At 51.8% G+C, this 27,144-nt stretch overlaps 1 protein-coding gene across 6 annotated transcripts in view; it reads right to left on the reverse strand.

Moving 5' to 3' along the window:
* TSPAN18 (tetraspanin 18) overlaps positions 1–27,144 on the reverse strand; it is a 215,614-nt gene that overhangs the window by 78,942 nt on the left and 109,528 nt on the right. The window lies entirely within an intron of this gene.

Genomic DNA, 27,144 nt, shown 5'->3' on the forward strand with positions numbered 1-27,144 from the left:
CAAGAAGAACTGGTCAAGATTGCTAGTGGGGGACCCCATCAGCTCCCACTGCCCAAGGTCTGTTTAAAATGCGCTCCAGGTCCTGAGGAGAGAGTGCGAAGCGTGGCTGGCGGGCGGGAGCCTGGGCCTGGGCCTCAGGATTGGGGAGTCACCCTCTAGGTCCCAGCTGAACTTGCCTGCAAACAATTCCAAGACACAAGATATGCATATGCCTGTGTGTGTGTATGTCCTGAATAGAAATATGCAAGCGTCACGCCCACTGTGTCTAGCACAGCACCCTTTGCAGAGCGGGAGGTTTGATAAATGTCTCCCGATTTGCTTTGATGTGAAACATCATTTTATATGTCTGAGTGAGTGGGAGGAAACAGAGTTCACGCGCATTGGAGGATAGAGTTTTTTTCCTCGTGTGAAAATACACTCCTCGGATGCTCCATCCAGCTAGACCAATGTCCTCGTTTTACCGATAAAGAGACCCCCCCACCCAGAGAAGGGCAGCGACTTGCCCAAAGTCACAGAGCAAGTTGGTGGCAGAGTGAAGCCGAAACCACAGGTTTCACCTAACCCATGGCTGGGTGCTCTCTCCCGGCCATGCCCTCCCTTGTGGTTGTCAGACAAGTACCCTCTGGAGCAGCGTGGGCTTTGCTCCTGGCCTGACAAATGAATGCTGCTCACAGGCCTGAACGAAGAGTGGTTCTCTGGCTGCGTCCAAGCCTGGACAAGCTATGGGAGGTAGTGCTCACGGTGGCTGGGAGCATGGGCTTGCAGGCCAATGGACCTCTGTCACATGTCGGGGCAGCCTCTTTCCAGGAGTGAGAGACCCTGGGGGAAGCAGGCGTCCTCTCAGAGCATCGGCCTCCTAGTCTGCAGAACGAGAAACCAAGTAGCATCTCTCTTGAAGGACTGCAGGGAGTGAAAACGACTCTCCTGAGTCTGTGGGGCCACAGCAGAGCATCTGGCTCATAGCCATCACTCCAAAAAGCTAGGGAGGCGACCCAGAGCGGGGTCTGTGAGAGTCGGAGCATTGGACTTGGGAGGGGCTTTGCGCCCTTGGCAAGTCTTTAGACAAAAAATCTCTCGATGTTGCCAGTGATTCGTGTTCTCAGCTCCCACTGTCCATCCCCGTCTCCCCCTTCACAGCCCAGCGTGGGGCCCGAGTCCAGTGTACCTGCCTCTCCCTGCTGGCTGCAACTCCCCACCTACCCCCGGGCTCCCCACACCCCAGCCCACATTTCACCAGCCAGCAAAATGCAAATGTCATTAGCACGCGGCAAGCTGGTGAGCTAATGTCACCAGACGGCACATGAGAACTAGGGCGGGCTGGAGGGTGGGGGCGAATTCCCCAGGAGGGGTGGCGTTCCCAGCTTTTCCCAATAAGGGTATGATGAAGAGCTAAATGAATGGCTGCAGGAAAGAGGTGACCGTAGAGACCGTTCTGGCAGCCTCTCTGCAGCTGTGGCTTTTTCCAGGTTCACCATGGCCGCCTGCGGCCCCTGCTTCAACCCCCATCTGGATGATGGATGTGTCTCGGCCTCTCTGGGCCTCCACCTCCTCCCCCAACTGATGAAGAAGCTCATAGGAGGGACACTCAACCTCCACCCTCTCATTTCCATCCCAGCCCACGCTCCCTAAAACCTGATGAGAGAAGTAGACCACCCCCGCAATTAACATGGCCCTGGGGGGGCGTCCTCTCTCCCAGGAGGAGGAGGCAGCCTTGGACCCCTTGGGTCCGCAGGCTGGAGTTCTGGGTTCCAGCCCCAACACGGAGCTTTCTTGCCCTGAGCACTCAGGCACATCCTCCCCTTCGTGGGGTTCTTAGCTTCTCTAGTTGTGAAAGGGGGTGTCAGACTCACCACCAGTCCCAACAATCTCTCCAAGTCAGCTCTAACCACCACCACTCACCCCACCTCAAGCAACTCACAGGCAGAGATGCCAATGTGAGTTTCCTTCTCTCTCTCTTTTTTTTTCCGGCTGTGCTGCACACTTGCGGAATCTTAATTCCTTGACTAGGGATCAAACCCGTGCCCCTGCAGTGGAAGTTCAGAGTCTCAAACCCTGGAGCACCGTAGAAGCCCGAGGCTCCTCCTCCTCTAATGCCCTTATGATGCTGGCACTGATGACACCAGCAGGCACATTAAGGCTTCCTGGAGGAGAGGGCAGGTGTGTGTGTGTGTGTGTGTGTGTGTGAATATGAGGGCAGGGCACTGTGGGCAGGGTGCCCGGGTGAGTGAAGGCAGGGGGAGACCCAGCGGAGGGGGGAAGGACTCGGAGCCAAAGCTGCCCATGAGGTGGCTGGAAAATGAGATGGAAGAGTCCTGTGGTCAGTGCTTTCCACACATGTTCCCCTTTAATCCTAACATTGCTAGCTTTCCCGATTTATTGATGAGAAACTGAGAATCAGAGAGGTTAAATAATGAGCAGAGTCACAGCATCAATTGCACTTGAACTTCAGAGTTGATTGAAGAGCAGAAGCTCTTGACTGCTGTGGGATGCTGCTGTCTAGACTGTTTAAAATAGAGGGACCACTAGAGAAATTGCGGAGCCTTTGTGTCATATAACACATGCAAGGCGTGGGGAAGCTGCACGTGTGAACGTGTGGACATTGTAGATGTGGGTGGGTCACTGCCGAATGAAGTTGCTGCCCGAAGTCAGGGCCCAGAAATGCCGAATGGAGAGGACATGGCCGAGTGGCCAACAGGGCTGGGGATTGGGCAGGCAGAGGGCCCAGGCCACCCCACAGTGGCCCCTGAAGCCCTGCTCTGCTGGCTACGAGTTGGGCCTGTGCTCCCAGGTCCCGCCTTGTGGCCTGGCCCGCATCACTTATCCCCGGATCCCATGCTCCCCTGACTGCTGCCCAGGAGGGTGGCATGTCCTGCCCTTGGCCTCTTTCTTGACTCAGTCTCCTCCATGGCCCCTGGGGTTGCCTGCCCCAGCCGGGGACAGATCCTGCAGACAGAGCCTGGTCGACACCTGGGGCTGCTGCCGGCGAGCGGGGAAGCCAGCAGGTGAGTGGCACCTTGCACCTTGACCAGTAGACCTGGACTCCAGCCACTAGCCACTGGCTGTGTGATCGCAGCTGCAGCCCACCGCTCTGAGCCTCAGGGACCCCCTCACCGAGCTGCTAAGATGACCACCTAAGGGAAAAGGCTTGCAAACCATAACGTTCCGTGCCCACAGAGAGGGCTGTAGTGGTCAAGGCAACCCAGGAAGTAGCAGAGAGTTCCCGAGGGAACAATGACTGGGAATCCAGCCAAGGCCTTTGTGTTAAGTCCCCCTGCTCCTCCCCTGGGCCTCAGTCTCCCCATCCATAAAGCAGAGGGTCTTCAGGCTTGGATACGGAGTAGTGCTCGGCCCCTCTGTGTGTACTGTTCTTCACCATGATTCACTGTTAAGGTCACCGCAGGATTTCACTTGTCAGAAACCAGAGGGCTCTTCATGCAGCAGTACGCTGAGTAACTGGGGCCCAAGACGGGGAAGTTTCGACGGGTGGAGAGAGGTTTCATGGTTGCATGTTCAAGTCAGTGACCAAGAAGGAATGACTCTGAGCAGACAGAAGGAAGCATGCAGGAACAGAGGGAAGCAGAGCTGCTGGAAGCTCATAGAACTTGGACAAACTCTCTTGCCAAGTTTGCACTGGGCTGGCCCTGAATGAGAAGATGCAAGGCGTTCTAATTCCTGGAGATCTCAAGGGACAGGAGCACTAATGGCGAGCATTAATGGAGCACCTGCTGTGTACTGGGACTCTGGGGGTGCTAGGTGAGGTACCAACTCTGCTTTATTATTATTTTTTTTTCCCCAACTCTGCTTTAAAAAGAGCTCCTGTTACAGGGAAGAGTGACCATGCCCAGGTCTCCATACTTCAAAGTGGCTTTGGGGGGCTCATCACTTTGCTTTCAGTTCAGAAGAAGGAGGGGCCCCTTCCTGCTTGGGCCCCAGGGAAGGCTTCCTGGAGGAGGGGGCAGATTTGAATGCATGGAGATGAGGGCACAGTGGGCAAAGAGACCAGGGTGAGCAAAGGCAGGGAGGCGCTCAAGTGTGCAGTGGGTACTCAGCACTAGAGGCAAGGCTGTCCACAGGGGTGGAATGAGAAGCGAGATAGGAAGGGGCTGGATGACTTAGGTCCTTGAATGTAGAACCAAGGACGATGAGCTCTATTCAAAGGCAGTGGGGAGCCACTGAAGGTCATAGAGCAGGAACATGCTTTAGGAGATTGAAAATAGCAAGGAGACCAGGCAAGTGGACACAGATAATGAGAGGATGGGAGGAGGAAGGGCAGGGCCTGATGGTGGGGATGGAGGTGGATGAAGAGTTGATGGAGGGGAGGGGAAGGTGGGGGGGATACTGAAACTGGCGGGTTGTGGGCAGGCGACACAGGTGTGTGCAGGGAGACGCTGGCTGGATTAGGACATGTTGGGTTTGCATCCCAGCTCTGTCGCTGTCCTCATGCATTCTCTCAGGCAAGTCAGTTTACCTCTGGGCCTCAGGGGCCTCCCCTCTAAATTGAAAAAAATAAAGAGATGTGGAATTCGACCAGATAATCCATAAGAGGTATTCTGAACAAGCTAAGTGACTGTTGTAGGCTTGCTTTCTAAAAGGTAAGCATTTATTGCTTGTATTAATTAGTGGCGACCTTCCCCTATTACAAATGAAGACACTGCAGTTCAAGGTCAAAGGAGTGGCTGGAATTGGTAGTCTTGGGCCTCAAATCACAGGAGAAGCAAATTATGAGCAAATAAATGTGGGATGACTCAGAGAAGAGTCTTGATTTTAAATTATTGCTAAAGAAAGGGCTGGTTTATGACTTTTGTGCCGTGTGCTTATTAAACCCAAGCTATAAATGTGAACTAATAAGTAAAATGAGTTAAGTTAATGAAAAAAATCAACCTTCAGGACGGATCCATATTACCTAATGGCAGTCCATAAACATAAACATAAAATTTTAAAATACAAGAATGAATTGCAATGCCCAGCAGCTCAAGGAATCTGCAATTTCTCTGCCTTAAAAATAAAAGCTATTGATTTTAGCTTGGGTTCTCATTGCTCATGAGTGAGCCTTTGAGAAGTCATAAAGGAAGGAATTATTTCCAATTGTTTACTCACTAAGGATCATATGTATTGAATTTAAATTGTCTCTGATTCCTAATTAGTACAAACCAAATTAGAATCCGAGTACAGCAGATTCGGAAAGGCCCCTGGAGACACGTAAGCCCAGTGTTCTTTGTGTTATAGGCCTGGAGCCAGAGGGACAGAAGGAGAACCAGCCCAGGACCACATAGCAGGTAGGGGTAGGAGGGTCCAGGCTAGCACCCAGGCTCCGGGCACCAGGGTCAGCACCCCTCTCTGGTCTCTGCATCGTCTGGGATCAGATCGTTAAATCCAGGGTGTGCAAGGCTGTTCCCTGGGCCTTAGTCCTGGTGATCCTGTAATAAGAACTTTCTCCTAGCTCTGGGGAAAAGTCATCTGCTCAAGAAAGGACCCGCAAAGCCCAACTCATCCAATACTGATAGCAAAGGGTGTTCTAAGAGCCTCTAGCACATTGCTGTGTATGGGACCCCTGAGTCCCTGTGCCCACCCTGCTAGCCAGGCAGCTCAGCCACGAAACAGACACACGGGGGGCCCAGGGTTCTGTTCTGAGAGTGGCGGCAGATTGGCATAGCCCAGGCCCAGGGCAGTTCCTCCCCGTGTTCCAGTGAGCAGGGGGCACAAAGGCCTATTTGTATGGTGAGGAGGGGAGGGGTCGCTTAACTCTGCCAGGCTCTCCCTCCCTTTCTCTCTCACACACACACCCACACACACACCCACAGGGACCAAGGAGCTTTGCATGTGGCCCAGGCACGCATGCGTGCACACATGTATGTTAAGCTTCAGCCCACACTCGATTATGAAGCAGATGTTTAATTACTACCTGAGTGTTATTAATCAACACGATTAATACACAACCCATACCACATAATTACTTTGCAATTACACCGAAACGAAATATTTTATTGCCGAGGGTTTGATAATTAGCCGGCCTCGCCAAAGGATAGGTATGACGGGCAGCGATTTTTCTTGTCTCCTTCCTTTCCCTTCCTCCCCTGCCCTCTCATTAATATTCTGGCCGATGTCCCCACCAGGCAGAGCGAGGAGCCCAGGCAAGCTACTGGCCTCCTCCCTGCAGTGCTGCTTCCGCACTGACACTGGTTTTAATGTGATCCTCATTCATTCTATGGAGGAGGAAATGACAACCCACTCCAGTAGTCTTGCCTAGAGAATCCCGTGGGCAGAGGAGCCTGGTGGGCTGGTGTCCATGGGGTCGCACAGAGTCGGACACGACCGAAGTGACTTAGCAGCAGCAGCAGCATTCATCCTGATCCTCTCCACTCAGCTCTCCAGCTTGGAAATCCATGTCCTTTGCAGAAATGAAGCCGGCCTCCCACCGGCCTGTGGATCGAGAAGCAGAGGCCGGCAGGGGTTACCTGGGGGTGCTCTGCAGGCAGCTGCCTAGAGCCGAGTCTCAGCTCTACCAGTTACTCACAGTGACACCTCTGTTGGGTCAACCATGCCTCGGTTTCCCCAGGTGCAAGATGGAAACGGAACAGTCATTACTTCAGAGGGGTCTTGTATTGCATATGATAGAAAACATAAAGCATTTAGTACAGAGCCGGGCACGGAGTCACACTCCAGTAATATCTGTTATAACTACTCCTGTTATTATTTGGGCTTCCCTGGTGGCTCAGATGGTAAACAATGCAGGAGACAAGGGTTCAAGCCCTGGGTTGGGAAGATCCCCTGGAGAAGGGACTGGCTAACCATTCCAGTATTCTTGCCTGGAGAACTCCATGGACAGAGGAACCTGGCGGGCTATAATCCATGGGGTCACAAAGAGTCAGACACTATTGAACTACTAACACATAGCTATTATTTACCCAGAAATGGCCTCTCCAGGATTCCTCCCAATCAGAGAGTCTCCCAAACATTCAGGTTTTTGGATTCCACTCTCAGTCCCTCACTTAGAGCTCGGTCCCGTCTATTAGGAAACAGCTTCCCACCTCGCCCTCTCCCCTCTGCCGGCCGCCTCCATGGGCCCCACTTCCCAAATCCAAGCCTTCATCCCTTCTCTCCTGGTCCATGGCCATTAACCTCCACGCCATCTCCCTGCTGCCCTCCCCCTGTTCCATCCTCCACTGGGCAGGGAGACAGGTCCTCAGGGAGCAGAGCTTGGACCATGCCACTCTCCTGCTCAACAACCGTCTGGAACTCACTATTGCCCATGCCACCTGCCCTCGCTGGATGATCACCAGCGCTCCAAATTCCATCATTGCTTGGTTACATGAGCACCTAAGCTTTTGAGGATGAATGAAGGAATGAATGTCTTGCAAGATTTGACAGGCATTCACAGCCACCAAGGTGGGATGCCCCAGAGCGTTTTATGAGCCTGCATATCTCCATGGACTTAGGTTTATCTTGGAATTTGGGGTTTATTCCTCACTGGTTATTTCCCCTCCCCTCTCCCCACACAAAAATCTTCAAACCAGCTGCATTTAAGAAGGATTCAGGACTTCTCTGGAGACCCAGTGGTTAAGACTCTGGGCTTCCACCAGAGGGCATGGGTTCAATCCCTGGTTGGGAAACTAAGATCCTGCGTACCGTGCAGTAGGGAAAAAGGAAAAACAAGCAAACAAAAACCCTGAAACAAATAAAACCAACCACATCCATCAAGAAAAAATAAAAATAAAAATCCATATTTTCAGACACAGAAACCACAGGTCCAGCTGAGCAAAGAGACTATATCAGGAGCTTCCGATGCAGGGGCCAGTGTGTGGTCTGCTCAAGAGGTGAGTGCAGGGACATGGTGGCAACTCCAGCAGGGATGGCACACACTGGAGAGAGCCAAGGGGTGGTGGTGGTGTGCTTGTGTGTGCAGCTGTGCCCGGTGTGCATCAGGTACACTCTTCTTTGCAAGGACAGGGCCAACGGAGCTACTTCTCATGTGACTTAACTCCTTCAGTTACAAAAATATCAAGAACTGTGAGTCAGTCACTTACTTGAAGTGAGAAGTGAAGTCGCTCAGTCGTGTCTGACTCTTTGCGACCCCATGGAGAGTGTAGCCCACCAGGTTCCTTCATCCATGGGATTTTCCAGGCAAGAGGACTGGAGTGGGTTGCCACTTCCTTCTCCAGGAGATCTTCCCAACCCAGGGACTGAACCCAGGTCTCCCACGTTGTAGACAGACACTTTACTGTCTGAGCCACCAGGGAGGCGAGAGTTCACTTATTTGGTAAACATAAAACTCTGGGCTCCGGAGTCAGCCCACTGGTGGAATCCTGTCTCCACCTCTGACTAGCCATGTGACTTCAGGAAAATCCCTGAACTTCTCTGAGCTATTAGCCTCCGTTGTTGTTCCGTTGGGAAGTCGTGTCCAACTCTTTGCGACCCCATGGGCTGCAGCACGCCAGGCTTCCCTGGCCTTCGCTATTTCCCAGAGCTTGCTCAAACTCTGTCCATTGAGTCAGTGACGCCATCCAACCATCTCATTCTCTGTTGCCCCCTTCTCTTCCTGCCCTCAATCTTTCCCAGCATCAGGGTCTTTTCCAAAGAGTCGGCTCGTCACATCAGGTGGCCAAATTATCAGAGCTTCAGCATCAGTCCTTCCGATGAATAGTCAGAATTGATTTCCTTTAGGATTGACTGGTTTGATCTCCTTTCCGTCCAACGGTTAGCCTCAGTTATTAGCTGCAAAGTGAGGCTAATAATAGCTCCTACCAATAGCGTTCTTGTGAGAAGGTCATGCACACTCTGATCACATTGTTTGGCATATGGGACGAGCCAGACAGTGTTAGCTATTTTGTTATTATTAGTAAGAATAATGGGGCTTCCCTGGTAGCTCAGATGGTAAAGAATCTGCCTGCAAAGCAGGAGACCCGAGTTCGATCCCTGGATTGGGACGATCCCCTGGAGAAGGAAATGACAATCCACTCCAGTATTCCTGACTGGAAAATTCCATGGACAGAGGAGCCTGGTGGGCTACAATAGTCCATGGGGTCACAAGAGTCAGACACGACTTAGTGATTAAGCCACAGTAAGAACAGTAAACCCTGGGAACATATAGCAACTCAGTGTCTAAAGCAGAACACAGCAGGTAGTTCTAGACCTATGGGTGGAGAAGTTCGTGCAGAATCATTTCAACAGAAGGCAGGAAAGTGATATGTGTCATTCATTTATTCATTCAGCAAACACTCCTGAGTGCAACTGTATAAATCTCCGTGTTAGGTGCTGCGGGAGGGCAGAGGTCACGTGGCAGATGTAGTTTACAGGGAGCTGGGGGAGGGCAGAGGCTGGGAAGAGCTTCAAGCCTTCATTTTAAGGTCACTCACTGCTCTGCCTCCAAAGGCTCAAATTGCTGCCCGTCCCCAGGCGCTGGATGGGACGGATGGCAGCATGGATGAAGGTGTGGGAGATGGCTCCTAGACGAGTGGGCTCTGGTCCAAGGAGAAGGCGAAGAGGAGGAAAGGCAGAGGGCCCAGCCCAGGCAGTGGCTCAAGGGCCTTTCCTTGCATGACAGGTGGACGGAGCAGCCGGCAGGCTGTGCTGTGGAGGAGACATGAAAGGGGAGAGGAGAGGGAGCCAGTGGTCATGGCTGCAGCGGCAAAGCCTGGGCTAGTGGGGAGCCAAAGGGAATTCACAGAGGGGCTGATGGGGGCCCCTCAGGTCCAGGGTTTTCCTTCTTTGTCTGAGATTCAAGCCTTGTTCTTTGGAGCTCTGAAGCCTCCCTCCCAGGAAGCTGATGGGAACACTTCCGGGCACTTCGGATGGAATATTTCTCTTGCCTGGAATTTACATAAAGTTCCCCGCTCAGCCACAGGGCAAGGCCACAGGGCCAGTGCCCTGGCCACCAGCCTCCAAGGATGCAGTATTAACCCAGATGACACTCAGGGAGCGTGACCCTCCAGGCAGATGTCGGGAGGCGCGTGCAAAGCCAGGGTGCAGTTGTCCTCACTTACAGCCAGCCGGGCTCGCTGCTGGCACTCGCTCAGCTATACACGACGAAGGTGGCGGAACACGGAGGTTTCCTTCCTCGCCCCGTGGGCCTCCTGGGCCCCCTCCCTCCCCTGACCCATTCTGGCTCTTCACTCACACATACACATACAGACATGCACACACAAACACATACAAGCACACACACACATACAAGCACACACACGCGCCAACACCCAAGGCAAACTCTGGCGTTGGATTAAAGCAATAAGGTCAAAAACACCAAGAATGCTGGCCACAAGGCAGAAACCTTTGTTCTAGTCTCAGCTCTGGGACAGCCTTGCTGTGTGCCCTGGGCTTCTGTTTACTCCTCTACAAAATGAGATGTGTGTGCTAAGTCACTTCAGTCGTGTCCGACTCTTTTCGACCCCATGGACTGTGGTCCGCCAGGCTCCTCTGTCCGTGGGATTCTCAAGGCAAGAATACTGGAATGGGTTGCCATTTCCTCCTCCAGGGGATCTTCCCAACCCAGGGACTGAATCAGTGTCTCCTAAGTTTCCTGCACTGACAGGCAGGCTCTTAACCACTAGTACAATGATCTTCAATGCTCAAAGGGAAGGGGGCCAAGTTCCGGCAGATGGGCAAAAGTGAGATGACCAAGAATTGAAGAGCCTGAGTCCTTGGGGTGACATGCCCTGTACCTGGGAGAAAGCCAGCCAGGTGCTGACAGATTCAACAATCTGGGGCTCTTACAGCTTTATTGAGGGTTGGGGGTGAGACTAAATTCAAAGGCTGAGCCCATGGTTCATTATGAGATTGGAAACCTTATGTAAACCCCTCTATGCCTCAGTTTCCTCACCTGTAAAATGGGTTCAATGACATTTCTCATTCGTAAAGTTAAACAAGAAGACACAAGGAGATTGCCCAGCATGGTGTCTGGGCCCATTTAGCCTCAGTAAGTGGGAGCTTTTATTAGTATTACAATTACAGCTCCAGCCATGTCACATCTGGGGGAAACCCCGGCTGCAGCTCCCTCGCTGCTCTGTGCCGCCCTCAGGCCAGCAGGGACTCTGGGAAGTGGCTGGTCCTCACAGAACGGAGTACAGCCCTCCCAAACCCCTGCTAGCCCCACTCTGAAGGGGCGCTTGTCTTATGACACCTTGGCCACATGCAAACACGGCTCTGGACTTAACATCAGTTTTCTGGACAAACAGTGGCCACTTCTCAGAGCTCTGGAGAAAGGAACACACCATTAGGGCTTCTAACCTGCCCTGAAATGTGTCCTTTTTATTCATGAGGGGAATGTCTCCAAGTATTGTTAAATACCGATGAGAATACCTCAATCATCTGGGGACAAACATCTCTGGGGAAATCCCAACCCTGGTTGACCCTGATGCTGAAAGCTCCAGCTGCGTTTCTCATTCCTGGAGGAACAGAACTAAGAACAATGGCCTTCCCCACTCCTGGCCCTGGGGACAGGGGTTACTAGAGATCACTAGTCCACCTCCAGTCTGGAGGAGGGAGGGGCCCTGGCGGGGCCAGGCAGGAGAGACTGGTCCTAGGACGGCCTCCACGCAGATGGTGAGGGCAGGAAGCCTGACGCCACCCACCCAAGAGGTGCCCGGGGGCTACAGTGGAGCCACTATCCACAAGGCATCTGATGTGTCCTCCTGTGGACCCTATGGGGGTATTGTGCTCAGATACTCAGTTGTGTCCAGCTCTTTGCGACCCCATGGACTGTAGCCTGCCAGGCTCCTCTGTCCATGGGATTCTCCAGGCAAGAACACCGGAGTGGGTTTCATTGCTCTTCTCCAGGGCATCTTCTCGACACAGAGATCAAACCTGGATCTCCTGCACTGCATGCAGATTCTTTACGGCTGAGCCACTGGGGAAGCCCCCTGGAGGATGCACAGCCATGATGGATGCAAAATCTCCACGGGCACCTTCTCTGGGGGCACTGCTGGCTCTGGCTGTTTGAGTCCACATCACCCAGTGATGCCTGGGAAGCTAAAGCCCTGTCCCCATCCCCAGGCATAGCCCATCGCCCCCGACAGAGCATGCTGGCCACAAACTCAATGTCGTTCACACCCTGGAGCTCCCCTGAGGTCCAGCTGAGGCTAGAAAGCTCGTGAACCCCGTCCCTGCTTAGCTTCTTCTCTGCCTTGTCCTGCTCCTCTCCTTGGTCCTGAGAATCTTCCGGCGATAATTCACTTGCACAACCGACCCTGTTCACGTTCTGCTTTTAGACAACCCAACCTAAGTCACAAGGAAGACAGACACAGCTCCTGCCCTCTTGGGAGTCTGCACCCAGCGGGAGTCAAACCTGAGACACAGACTGACCATGACGCAGGTCCTTCAACCACGGCCACTGCTCCCCCACCGGACTGAGCATCAAGAGCTTCGGGCATGCTGGGCGAACCCCATTCCCTTCTGACATCACTGAACACCAACAACAACCCAGCCAAGAAGTTTCGTTAGCTCCTACTTGATAGATGGCGCTGAGGCTCAGAGAGGTTATCATTTGCCCAGGGTCACTGGCAACTCCTACGTGGCTGCACTTGGATTTGACCTCAGTTCTGCCTGATTGCTGGACCCCAGGGCTTGCCTTCCACTCACAGAGGGGACCTGAATACATCTGAGATGGAGGGCAGGGATTCCCAGTGGTTAGGGTCATCCCTGGGGCATGACCCAGGGATGCATGAATAGCTGGCTACTCCCCTCTGCCACCTCCTGGGACAGGCGGCTCAAGGACAGCAGCCAGTGGAGGCAACTCGCCAGCGGAGAGGTAGTGTGGGTCCCCGGTGGCTGCTTCCCTGGTGCCGCCTGGCCCCTTCCCACATCACAAGCCTGGGGGTCTCGCCCTCTCAAACAATTCTCACGCATCAGGCTCCTCTCCACCCCTCCCCCAATTCTTGTTATGTCACAGATCTTGCAGCTCAGCCAGGCGGATAACAGGCAGAGAATGGGAATTTTTACCTGTTAATTCAGTTTCTGAGCCCCTGCTGCTGGCCAAGCCCAAACAGCTCCATGTCAGGCTCTGAAAGGAGTGGAAGGGGGAGGGGGCAGGAGGCAAATGGGGGAAAATTACCCCTGCAGGCAGTGGCAGCTCCCCCACCCCCAGGCCCAGGCATGAATCTGACAGCCAGGCCCCTGAGTGACGGCGGTGCAGTGGGGCCAGGGCAGGCTAGCCTCCTTGGATCCAAGAACAGGATGGGGTTCTGGTTCCCAGAGCACCAGCCACCTGCTCACTCTGCCCCATCTTGGAGAGGAAAGGGCAGAATGCCTCAGTCAGCCCACCGCCTGGGGATGCAGCTGAGCCCACACCCTTCAGCTCTCTGCAACAGGAGCTCTCCCAATGCACCCTGAGCCCTGGTTACCCTGGGTGTTGGGCTTCATTTAATCCTCAAAAATCCTGTTCCATCGACCACGTATGGGAAAGTATCATTATCATCCCCATTCTACAGATGCAGAAACTGAGGTTCAAAATGATGCAGTGTCCCCAACAAGTTCAACATAAAATCACCACGTGTGTGCATGCAAGCTCCGTTGCTCAGTTGTGTCCGACTCTTGTGACCCCATGGACTTGGGCCTGCCAAGCTCCTCTGTCCATGGAATTCTCCAGGCAGGAATACTGGAGTGGGTTGCCATGCCCTCCTCCAGGGGATCTCCCTGACCCAGGGATCGAACCTGCATCTCTTGCATTGGCAAGAGGATTCTTTACCATTGGGCCACCTTATGACCCAGCAATTCCACTCCTGGGTCTGTGCCCCGGAGAACTGAAGACAGGACTAAACAGACACTTGGACCCAAATGCTGACAGCGGCACTATTCACTAGTCGAAAGGTGGAAACACCCCAAATGTTCACCAGTATTTACATGGATAAACAGGAATGTAACAGATCCATTCAATGGAATATTATTCTCTCAGAAAAAGGAAGTGGCAATACATCCGACAGTGTGGATAGACCTCCAAAGCATTATGCTAAGTGAAAGAAGTCAGGTACAAAAGGCCATGTGTGGTATGATTCCATTTATATAAATTTTCTAGAATAGGTCAGTCCATATACATAGAAAGCCAGAGGCTGCAGGGACGGAGAATCCCATGGACGGAGAAGCCTGGTAGGCTGCAGTCCATGGGGTCGCACAGAGTTGGACACGACTGAAGCGACTTGGCGGCAGCAGCAGAGGCTGCAGGGAGGCACCCTTGATGTGTCTGGGGTTTTCTTTTGGGTGAAGGAAAGTTCTGGAACTAGATAAAAGCGGTGACTGCATAACACTGTGGACTAAATGCCACTGGGCTGTTACTTTAAAATGGTTAATTTTATGTCATGTGAATTTCACCTCCATTTTCTTTAATGAAGTTGTAATTATTATTATTATTTTTGGCCGTGCTGTGTGGCTTGCAGGATCTTAATTCCCCAACCAGAGATTAAACCTGGGCACCCGCAGTGAAAGCGCTGAGTCCTAATCACAGGACTGCCAGGGAATTCTCTCACCTCAAATTCTTTTAAAAGCTGAGGGACACTGACAAGGGGGAAGGTGGTACAATTCACTGAAGATCAAAGAACAGGTGCGTGGGCAGCCAAGGCTCACTCTTGGGTCTTGCAGACTGCAGGGCATGCCCTTGGCCACCATCCTCAGCTGCCTGACCTTGCTCTCCCATCTCTGGCCTTTGCCTCTGTGTTGCCTCAGCCAGCACGGCCCCCTTGTCCCATTTCTGCCCTCAAAATCCTACCCATTCTTCAAGGGCCTTGGTTAAAAGTCACCGCCTCCATGAAGCCTTCCTGATTTCTCTCCGTGGAGGCCCTGGCCCTGTGCCCTGTCTGGGTCAGCCTTGCCTCCTGCCTCCTGTGCAGGCTTCACAGTGCACAGGCCTCTCCCTGGCTCCCCCACAGCCTGAGGGGGTCATCACACTCACAGGTCCTGGTGAGGGTTAAAGGACATGAATGCCACGGCGTTCTCCACTCTGGGCTTGGCAGGCAGAGAGCGCTCAATCAATGGTGCTTGTTAACAGGGCCGGGTTCACTGCGAAAGGACTCGAACCTGCTGGCTCATCTCTGCTTCCCTGGCACAGGCCCTGCTCCCAGCGGAACTCCTCAAACAATTGTGGAATGCAAGGGGAGAGACAGAAAACTCCCAGACAAGCAGGCACTTCCCTACCTGTCCTCCTGCTGGGCAGGAAGCCTGTCTTGGTTCACAGTTTATAATAAATGCAACTCCATTTACTCCCGGCCACGTCGGCCCAGCACGACACACCCGGAGTCGGCTGTTTCTGCTGAATGCCTGGGGCTCCTGGGACCAGCCAGGCCCCGACTAAGTCCTGATGTTTTGTTTCCTGTCTCCAGCCCCAGGTTCTGCAGATCAGTACAAATCAGTTCTGGCCTCTGGACATGAGCTTGCTAATGACTGCTGCCCTGCTTATTTCACTGGCTTAACTAATGAATATGCAATAAGACATTCATCATGGAAGCACTTTCCAAACTAAACGAATTATATACATTTAAGGTATTGGCATTAAGAATAATCCCAAACACCAGGCCGTGCCAACCTTTTCAAGATGCTTTTGGAAGCTCTTATGAATCTGCAATGGAATGTGAATTAGTTAAAGATGCCAAGAATTCACTTCAAATAAAACAAGGCGGCCAAATTAGAAAGTCCTCACTCCAGGAAAGGCAAAGAGATATGCACCTCCTTGATCTTTCTCTCCACTTGGCTGTTGATGGCAAGACAGGCTAAGGATGGGGGTGGGGGGTGGGAGGTAGAGGGGACGACTACCTCTCCAACTGACACTCGAAAGAGAAAGAGGCAGCTTGGGACCAGAGAAGTTCAGCCCAGACACTTGCCAACTCTGAGATGGCGGGCCAGTTCCTTAAATCCCTTATTGTCAGGTGGTATGGGGGCCTGGAGAGATGGGGTGATGATATTCACCTCCCTGAGTGGTGATGAGCATCAGCAAAGGTGAGACGGACATGCAGAGCACCTGGATGGGCACAACAGAAGCTCTCCATAGTATTCATTCCCTTCCTTCTCAAACTATCCCCAGACACCATTTAAAGAGTAAGAAAAAAAAAAAAAGCCGCAGACTGAAAGCTGTATTTATTATACATATGTATGACAGAGGACTTGTATCCAGAATATGTAAAGAATGCCTACAAATCAATAAGAAAATAGCCCAGTTGAAATTGGGTGAAAGAGTTGAAAAGATCCTCCCTAAAGAAGATACCACGTAGCTGATAAGTATATGAAAAGGTGCTCAGCATCATTACTCACCGGGGAAACGCAAATAAAAACCACAGGATCTCACTGTGGTACCAAGATACTGACCCATGAGACACTGACCCATGAGATACTGACCCACTGGTTGACTAAAATTGAACAGAGGGATGACATCAAGCATGAGTGAGGAGACAGAGAGACTAGAACATTCATACACAGGTGGCAGGACCTTCACATGGCACAACCATCCTCTTTGGTACTGTCTATTAAAGTCAAACCCACGACAATTCAGCATTTCCACTCCCAGCTACACACCCAAGAGAAAAGCCTGCATGTGCCCACAAAATGACCGGGATCACAAAATATTTGTTGCAGTTCTATTTATAAGCATCCCAAATGGGACACAACTTGATGCCCCCACAGAAAAATAGATGAATCAGTTGTAACACACACACACACACACACACACACACACACACACACACACGTGCTGCACTAAGTTGCTTCATACGTATGCCGGTGGTGGCTTAGGCGCTAAGTTGTGTCCGACTCTTTGTGACCCTATGGACTGTAGCCCACCAGGCTCCTCTGTTCACGGGATTTCCCAGGCAAGAACACTGGAATGGGTTGTCATTTCCTTCTCCAGAGGATCTTCCCAACCCAGGTATCGAACCCTCATCTCCCACACTGCAGGTGGATTCTTTTACTGACAAGCCACCAAGGAAGCATATGTGTGTGTGCGTGTGTGTGTGTGTGTGTCTGTCTCTGTGTGTGTCTGTGTGTGTGTCTGTGTGTGTGTCTCTGTGTGTGTGTCTGTGTGTGTGTGTCTGTGTGTATGTGTCTGTGTGTGTCTGTATGTGTGTGTGTCTGTGTCTGTGTGTCTGTGTGTGTCTCTGTGTGTGTGTCTGTGTGTGTCTCTGTGTGTGCGTGTCTGTGTGTGTGTCCGTGTCTCTGTGTGTGTGTCTGTGTCTGTATGTGTGTGTGTGTGTGTCTGTGTGTGTGTGTGTCTGTCTGTGTGTCTGTGTGTCTCTGTGTGTGTGTCTCTGTGTGTGTGTGTCTCTATGTGTGTATGTGTATCACTGTGTGTGTATGTGTGTGTGTCTGTGTGTCTCTGTGTATGTGTGTCTGTCTGTGTGTCTGTGTGTCTGTGTGTTTGTGTGTCTGTGTGTATGTGTCTGTGTATGTCTGTCTGTGTGTGTGAATATGTGTGTGTGTGTGTGTCTGTGTGTATGTCTGTGTGTGTGTATATGTGTGTCTGTGTGTGTGTGTCTGTGTGTGTGTGTCTGTGTGTGTGTGTCTCTGTGTGTGTATGTGTGTATGTGTATCGCTGTGTGTGTATGTGTGTGTGTCTGTGTGTCTCTGTGTCTGTGTGTCTGTGTGTCTGTGTGTGTCTCTGTGTGTGTGTGTCTCTGTGTGTGTGTATCTCTGTGTGTGTGTCTGTGTGTCTCTGTGTGTGTGTGTTTCTGTGTGTGTGTGTCTCTGTGTGTGTGTGTCTCTGTGTGTGTCTCTGTGTGTGTGTGTGTCTCTGTGTGTGTGTGTGTGTGATGGGATATTACACAACAGTTAAAAACAAGAACTACTGTCCTATGCAGCAACGTGGAAGGATCATGTTCACTGTGTTGAACAAGAGAAGCCAGGCCTGAGAAACTCAAGTTGTATGATTCCATTTATATGAAGTTCAAGAACAAGAACAGCAGCTTGATTGTGCCTGAAGCCAGACCAGTAGGTACCTGGGGGTAAGCGGGGGTGAGGAAAGGAGAGTGTCAACTGGGATGGGACACAGGAGCGCCTCTGGGCTGGTGGGATGGGTGCCTGGCCCCAACCTCCCTGGCCTTGGCTTGAGCCTCTCCCTCATCTGTCACGAGGCCATATGGTACTCTTCGCTCCATCCTTCCCCACTTAAATCCATCCCTGCCCCCGGGCCATTGCACATCTGCCATCTCAAACCGGAACCCTCATCTCCCCAGTTCTGCATGGCCAGGCTTCACCTCCAGTTTGGTCTGCATGGTGGTTATTCGGTCCATAAAAGAATCACTGAGCTGTATACTGGAGACGGATATATTTTACTATATATGTTTTATCCCTAAACGGAGTTTTTTTTTTTTTTAATTCCCAGAAGATTGAACTTCTCTGGTGATTCAGTGGCTTAGACTCCACACTCCCAATGCAGGGTGCCCAACGTGGGGTTCGATCCCTGGTCAGGGAACTAGATCTCACTTGCTGTAAATAAAGACCCTGCATACCGCAGCAAAGGTAGGAGATCCCACATGCCGCAGGGAAGACCTAGTACAGCCAAATAAATAAATAACCAGAGGATCCACTGGATCCAGCCATCTCTAAGGCATGTCAGCTCTATCATTTTATGATTCTCAGAGCCTGGAGAATAATTCTTAGAGTCTGATGCTAGCATCTGAAGGTGGTATGTTTATTTTATTCTTTCTCTTCCCTTTCACTTGCCGAGAGAGGCCCCTTCTCTGGCTTGCTCTCCCTCCCTGACTGCTGTGTAAGTCAGTCGGCCACTCCTGGCCTCATCACTCCATCTGCAAAAAAAAGAGGGTCGTGCTGCCAGGACTCGTCTCCAAGAGGGAGAAACATGGTCATGCACGGGAAATGCTCTGAGCATCACAGAGCAAAAATGCTAACTGCATTCCCAGAATTGCTAGCAGATGTCTCTTTGCATGGGGTCAAGTACATTCAGGCAGAATTGCAATTACTACAGCGAGGGTGTAGTTTAAAACTCAAACTTGGCCCATGTGTGTTTCTTCGGTGTCGAGGGATCTAGAGATGGTGGCCATGGAACAAAAGTCATCATGGGAGATGGACAGCCACCGGTTTGACCTAGGAAAGCGCCGGTGCTAGCGTGGCCGCACAGGCTCTCGGGCCAGGACCGAGCTGGGCTCATCCTTGAAGGAGACAGAAGCAGTTCCTGGGCTGGGGCTTCTGCTGACCTTTCAAGGGAAAGAGAACTGAAGCTGGAGTCTAGGGTCCTGCGTTCCAGGGCTGCTTCTGCCTCCAAATGCTGAATGACATTACCCACCAACTTCTCACCTCCAGAGCCTCAGTTTCCCCGCTGTAGTATAAACGGATGGACTAGATCCTATTTAGAGATTCTTTCAGCTAAGTTTGTGCTTAGTTGCTCAGTTGTGTCCGACTCTTTGCGACCCCATAAACTATAGCCCACCAGGCTCCTCTGTCCATGGGATTTTTCAGGCAAGAATACTGGAGTGGGTTGCCATTTCCCTCTCCAGGGAGAAATGTTTATGAGCTTGTAAACTGCTTACTTCTTAAAGTCAAAATTATACCATGTCCCTCCTTGCTTAAAACCTTATCTACTGCTTCTTATTCAACTTAAAAGTCCAAATCCGTGACCAGATCCTCATAGTTAGATCCCTGCCAATCTCCCCAGCCTTGGCTTGAACCTCTCTCTCATCTGTCACTAGATCCCAGCCATCATGCTCTTCCCTCCAGCCTACAACATTCAGATCCATTTCTGCCCCAGGGCCTTTGTACATCCTGCCCTCTTACCTCGGAACTGTCCCCTCCCTAGCTCTGCACGGCCAACCCTCGCCTGTTTCAGGACCCTGACTCAGAGCTCTGCTCCTCAAAGACCTTCCATGACCAGAGAAGCAGTCCCTCCTTGTGTTTTCTTTTTCTACCTTCATTCCACTGATTAAAACATGGAATCATTGGAGGGACTCGTGGTTTTCTTATTTTCTGTCTTCTGCACGGCAGTGTTAAGTTCCGTGTGGTCAGCCACGGTGTCTGTCACCATTAAACCCTCTGACATGTACACAGTAGACACTCTGTGTATATCTGCATTTTTTTTCATCCTCTCAGGCAGCACTCCAGAGCTCCTGCTGCTTTCAGAAGCTCATGTCAGAATTTCCCAAAGAAAGAAAATGTTCAGGTACAGAGGACCCCGCAGGTACTGGGACGATGCCAGGCTCTCTATTCTTGTGTCATCTGATTCTCAGCAGAGCCTTCAGAGACAGGATTAGTTGGGTAACTGAGGCTCAGAGCAGTGAAGAGATGTGCCCACAGTCACACACCTGAAGCCCTGAGCTTGGACACAGACGGCTCTGTGCCATCTGTGGGCGGGAGATTCCATCTCTCCAGGCTGTGCTTTTCTTGTCTGTAAAGTGGGGCTAAGGTCTCCTGCCTGCACTGCAAGCTGTGTCATGATCAAGCAGGATAATTAAGGAGGGACGCTTTGCACACCGGCAACAGCATGCAGCTGCACTGATGTTGAAACGGAGGTTTGCTTTGCCCGTCAGAGTCTGCGCCTGCCCCTCCCAGAGGCAGCCAGTGAGGGGAAAGAGAGCCTTCTGGAGTCAGACTGCCCTGGATTGGAATCCTACTGCATCCTAGCTCAGAGCTGAGTGCCCTCAGGCACATGATACATGTCTTTGAACTTGAGTCTTCTCTGCAAAATGAGAAGTATAATTCCCTCCCCCACAGCCCCCCCTCCCCTGCCCAAGTAGTTAAGAACATTAAGCGCGATCACCTATGAAAAGGGCTTTATTTCTTCCAAAGCACTGTGCAAATGTTGCTTTTGATGTCCTTTGGCTTCCAGCTCTGATTATATCAACTCCCCGCTAAAGAGAGAGAAAGAGGCCTGTGCAGGTGAAACAGGCAAGGATACTCACTCCACCCCCAGGTAACAAGGCTGGCTGGACTTTATGGGCCTTCACGGCATGCCCGGCACTGCAGGACACCCTCTCAAACAGTCTCCTTGTGCGCTTAGCAGTGCCCTCTGCATCACCTTCAGTCCCATTTAATAGATGGGTAAACTGAACCAGTCACTCCCTAAAGGAAATTAACCCTAAATATTCATTGGAAGGACTGATACTGAAGCTGAAGCTCCAATATCTTGGCCACCTGATGTCAAGAGCCGACTCACTGAAAAAGACCCTGATGCTGGGAACGATTAAGGGCAGGAGGAAAAGGGGGAGACAGAAGATGAGATGGTAAGATAGCATCATTGACTCAATGCACATGAGTTTGTGCAAACTCCAGGAGATAGTGAAGGACAGGGAAGTCTGACTTGCTGCAGTCCATGGGGTCACAAAGAGTCAGACACGACTGAGTGACAAGAACAACAATGATAAACTGAGCCTCAGGTAACCTTGCTCAAGCTTCCCTGGCTGTCGTGGGGATGTTTTATCCCTGTGGAGGACTTGGCCAAGCCGGCACCTTCGTTTCTTGTAGAGCGAGATCCAGGGTGACCTGGGACACTGCTCATTCCCGAGGTGGCCCTGCACTCGGGGAGGTGCTGGCCGTGGGCTCCACTCTGCAAGGGACCAAACACAGTAACCCACCCCGAGTGTGGCACCTAGGAATGTGCACACAGAACAGGGAGTGTGCCTGGGGTGGGCAGGACCCAGCTCTGGGCCCCAGGAAGACCTTCCTGTGTGGAGATCCCTGGGGACTCAACACATCACGTTCACCTCGGCCTCCTTAGAGAATCACTGGCCCAGCCTGCCCCCGGCTCCTCCCCATTGCCCAAAGCCCCACCCCCACTCCTGAACAGCCCTCAAGCATCTGGGGGCATCACTCTGTCACCCTTCCCCCCATCACATGCTCACTTCTGATGGTGCCAGTCTTGGCTTCCGTAAGCCATTAGACAAGATTCGTGAAGCAGAGAGAAGACAAGTGGTGGGGGTAAGAGTTGGCAGAAAGGGACCCTGGGACAGACAGACTCCAGGGGATGGGGAGAGAGGGAGACAGAGAGAGGAGGCAGGCTAGATGAGAGAGGAAGAGAGGCATCGGGATCTGGACGCGAGAGAGGATGTGCAGGCAGACAGAGATGTGAGGACACCCAGGGAGCTGTGGGAGGGAGAAAGATGGACCAGAGGCCCCAGGAAAAGGGGACGGAGAGCCCGAGGGAGAACCTCAGCGGACTCAGGCTCATGCAGCTGGCCTTGTCCCAGAGGGAGCCCGTAGGAGGGAGAAAGACGGACCAGAGGCCCCAGGAGAAGGGGACGGAGAGCCCGAGGGAGAACCTCAGCGGACTCAGGCTCATGCAGCTGGCCTTGTCCCAGAGGGTGTCTGGGAAGTGGTTTCCCCTTGCAGGAGGCCAGGGAGGCAGCCTTTGTGGAGGGAGGGCGGGGTGGGAGCCAAGAGACCCAAGTCCGGGACACTAATGCTCTGAACCACGGGGCCACTTGCCCTGGAGATAAAATGAGCAGAAACACATTTGCGTGGCCACCACAGCGTTCACGGCAGCACGGTCCACAACAGCCAGAAACACTGGAAGCCACCTATACCTGCCAGTTCTCCAGAGACACAGAACCAAGAGCAGTTTTATATATATACATGTATATATCTATGTATCTCATATAGATGACATCACACATATCATATGACATATCATATATGTACAATATTACATACGTGTAATAAATCTGTGTGCTTTTCTATTGAGAGATTTCTCTGAAGGAACTGCTTCATGCCATTGTCAGGCTGGCAAGTCCCAAATCTACAAGGTGGGTTGGAAGCTCAGATGGGAGTTGATGCATTCTCGAGGCAGAATTCCTTCTTTCCTGGGAAACCTCAGTTTTTGCTCCTAAGGCCTTTTAATTGATTGGATAAGGCCCTTCTACACACCTAAAGTCAATGGATTGCGAATGGTCTAGCCACGTCTACAAAAGACCTTCAGGGCCACGCCTCGGTTGCTGTCAGCTCCGGTCACTGGGTACGACAGCCCTGCCAAGCTGATACATCACACCACCTCATATGGTTTCCTCTGGCTGCTCTAATGAATTACCACAAATGTAGGGGCTTATAGCAAGACACGGTTATTATCTCACAGTTTGGCAAGTCAAAAGTCCTTTGAAATGGGACTCAGCAAAAATCAAGCTGTTAGCACGGCTGTGTTCCTTCTGGAAACACGAGGGAGAAGCCTCTTCCAGATTCGAGATGCTGCCTGTGTTTCTTGCCTCATGGTCCCTCTGTCTTCAACGTCAGCCAAGGCCAGCCTGCATCCTCCCGACACCCCCCTCTGTAGTCAAACTCCCCTTTGCCTCTTTTAAGGACCCATGTGATTAGACTGACCGCACCCAGATCATCCAGGATAATCTCCCATCTCAAGACCCTTCATTTGTCTACAAAGTCCCTTTAGCCATGTAAGAAAATAAATTCAGAGGTTCCAGGAGGCATTAGGACCTGGGCATCTTTGGGGGCTCATTACTCTGCCTACCGCTCCACCCGGAGGCTCACCACCAGTGGAGGGGGCACATCTTGGTGCCGCCACCCACCCAGGGAAATGGACACAGTGTGATCAGAGTTGGGCTGTAGATGGCTTTCCCAGCAAAATCGGATCCCTGACAGCCATCCAGACCCCGTGGAAGGCCCAGAAGAGCTCTCAGGAAATAAGAGTAAGATCAGCTTAGAGCTCCAAAGGACTGTGATGCCTGACAAAGGATTTGCTGGCTCCCTGCACGAGTGTGCTGCACATCTACAGGTCGAGCTACAAGCCTCTCTGTGACCATGTCGGTGGCTGCGTTGCTGTTCAGTCGCTAAGACTCTTTTATGGCCCCATGGACTATAGCCCGCCTGGCTCCTGTGTCCACGGGATTTCCCAGGCAAGAATACTGCAGTGGGTGGCCATTCCCTTCTCTGGGGGATCTTCCTGACCCAGGGCTTGACTCGTGTCTCCTGCACTGGCAGGCGGATTTACCCTTACCTTCATTACTTGTCCAGTGATTCTGATCCCTGGTACCAGTCTGCACCCTAAGCGCTAGCTAAGAGTGTCACATATGGTGGCAGCTTTGTCGGGGCTCCTCCAAGGTCCCCTTTTTGTGTGTTTCTTCCTCCCAAGGCCTGCACCTGCCACCCTCATGAGAAGACTGCGCTTGGGCTGCCAGAGCCCTTTGTCCCCGTGTTTAGGGAACCAGACGTGTCTGGGAGCTTACATCCTCCCCCATATGCTTGGGTGGCCCTCAGCCAGTGTCTGAGGGCATGGGCAGATGTGAGCCCAGCTTTCCTGTCTCAGGTTGAGACAAACTCAGAGATGCAATCTACACCCCAGAGTTGCCGGTGGGGTCGGGGAGCAGCCTCTGCAGGACTCAGCCTGACTTTGCTCCCTTTCTCAGCTTCTTTTCCTTCCCCATTCTGCTCCCATTTCTTACTGGTTTCTTCCTGAATAAATCCCTTATTCACAAATGCTTATCTCGGAGTCTACTTCTGGGGCATCCAGACAAGGATACGTATGTCATCTCATTTAACATCAACCCTTCGAGGTGAACGCTGTGATGATTCCCACATTTCAGATGAGGAAACTGGGGCCAAACAAGTTTAACAATATAAGAATGGGGTGACAGAGGATGAGATGGTTGGATAGCATCACTGACTCAAAGGACATGGGTTTAAACAAGCTCCAGGAGATGGGGAAGGACAGGTAACCCAGGCATGCTGCAGTCCCTGGGGCTGAAAAGAGTCGGACACAACTGAGTGACTGAACAGCAACCAAGTTACAAAGTGGCCGAGTGGGGTTTGAACAGCCGTCAGTCTGAGACCAAGCATTCTGGCCTCCCCTCCTCTCTGTGTGGTGGCTTCCCCAACCCCCGGAGATGTGAGAACGTGGAGGAAGAGGGCTGGGGAGGGGCGTCTAGTAAAGGACGATGGGGGAAAAGCCCTTGTGGGTCTTGGGCTTCATCGAAGTAAAAAGCAAACACAAACAAACCAGATTCGTCATTCGCCAGCTCAGGCACGCAGTGCGATCTGAAGCCCATCTGTCAGGCCTTCTCCAGGGCTGCTTCTCCCGCTTCCCGAGAAGGAACCCTCTGGACTCTCCCCCTCCCAGCCAACGCAAGGCCCAGCTCAGGCAGCGGTTTGCTTTCTCAGCAGAGAAGGGGGCTCTAAGGGGCCGTGGGGGCTGGCAGGTCCTTGCTTGTGTCTGCGGGGCTGAGGTACAAGGCTAGGAAAGGGCTAATGACTTGCTCTTCAGTGCCTTGGTCCCCTCATCTCCCCATGGGGTCCTTTCAAAAGAAAAAAAAAATTGTAGACAGATCCCTCTTTGCTCCTAGTCTCGGAGACCCGCCTGGGTTTAAACCTTGGAAACAGAGGCTGATCCCTGGGCTGCATGAGGCCGGGCAGAGGGGGGCAGCAGTAATTAATGATCTCCCAGCTGCCGTCATAAATTCCTTTGCTGTGTGTTATTTACCTGACCAGCAGGTTCCATCTGGGCAGGTGATGGGCAAATCAGCCTCCGCTTTAGATGGGAGAGAGCACTCAATTACAGATGATCCTGAAAGGGGGTGTCTTTATTCTCCTGCAAGTCCCCACATCCCAGAGACCCAGGTGACTTTTAAAGAAGGAAAAATCAAGGCAGAGGTAAGGTGTAGATCCGGGCCGATGTCTGTACATGGCACCTTCTCTGATGCTCCCAGTTCCTCTTCCCTGCTGGCCACCCTTCTGGGTTTACCAGGATCCACAGCAAATTTAGCCGCCATAATTTAAGATTATGTCATGCACCCTCATAAGATGAATCTAGCGTAAAAGATAAGATCATTTAACAACTGTTCTAAGGGGGAAAATCGGTCATTAATGAAGTGCTGGGGGGTGTAAGAGGAAAGAAGTACTAAGCCTGGAAGGCCAGGGAGGGCTTCCTGGAGGAGGTAGACAGTAACACCCTTGGGGTCAGGGCACATACAGGCAAAGGAGGAGTAATTATCATGGAGCTACCATTTGTGGCATGCCAGGCTGGAGGTGGGGGCTTCACTTAGCCGCTAATCATTAACTGAACCCCGCAAGGTAATCCTGGTTAATGATTAATGATTTGGCCCAGTTCACAAAGGCGGTGATGGTGGTGGTTTAGTTGTTCAGTCACGTTCGACTCTTTGTGATCCTATGGACTGTAGCCTGCAAGGCTCCTCTGTCCATGGGATTTTCCAGGCAAGAATACTGAAGTGGGTTGCCCTTTCCTTCTCCAGAGGATCTTCCCAACCCAGGGACTGAATCTGGGTCTCCTGCATTGCAGGTGGATTCTTGCATTGTGGATTCTTTAACAACTGAGCCACCAGGGAAGCCCCAAGGTAATCTTACTAGTCCACTGTATAGATGAAAGAACGGGATAAGAGAGGTTTGGCTACTTGCCCAAGGACACTAAGCCAACAGGAAAGAAAGCTAGGATTTAAGCCCAGGTCCACGTGTCCTGCCCTGTGCCCTAAGTCATGAACAGCTGGGCACAGAAGTCAGCAGTAAGGGGCAGACCATGCTGTGGAGCTCTGAGCTGAGAGAGAGTGCTTCTGTTGGAGCAGTGCAGGCAGGCTTCCTGGAGGAGGTGTCTTCCAAATGTGGAAGCTTTGGGCCGTCAGAGAAGGGAGGAAGGGCATTCCTGATGGATGGCATTATGCGGGGCAAAGGCATAGGGTAGGAGTACAGAGAGGTGTTAGTGAACAGCCTCACTTAGTAGGTGTCAAAGGGGCACTGCTGAAAAATAAAAGTCCCCAAGATGTTCTACTCAGGTAGTCTGGCTATCTGGGTACTGGAGCTCCCTCTGGTAAGAATCTCTTATCCTGGATCTTTGCTCGATTCATTCCCTTATTTCGCTCAGGTCTCTACTCAGATGTTACCTCCTCCAAGAGGCCTTCCTGGACCACTCTGTCTCAGGCAGCTCCCTGCTCCACCAGTTACTCCCTGAAGGAAAGTTCTGGGGGATGCAGACTTTGTTCACTGTTTTCCCAGCATGGAGAATATTGCCCAGCACAGAGTGGACATGAACATACATTTGTGTGGTAGCCAAGATATGGAAGCAGCCTGTGTCCATCAACAGGTGAACGGATAAAAAAGATGTGGTATATGTCTACAACGGAATATTACTCAGCCACAAAAAGGCTAAAACATTGCCATTTGCAGCGACATGGACGGACCTAGAGATTATCACACCAAGTCAGACAGAGAAAGACAAATGTATGATACAACTTACATGCGGAATCTAAACAAAAAATACAAATCAACTTGTTTACAAAACAG

This window comes from Bos indicus x Bos taurus, chromosome 15 (genome assembly GCF_003369695.1).
Source record: "Bos indicus x Bos taurus breed Angus x Brahman F1 hybrid chromosome 15, Bos_hybrid_MaternalHap_v2.0, whole genome shotgun sequence".
NCBI classification, from domain to species: domain Eukaryota; kingdom Metazoa; phylum Chordata; class Mammalia; order Artiodactyla; family Bovidae; genus Bos; species Bos indicus x Bos taurus.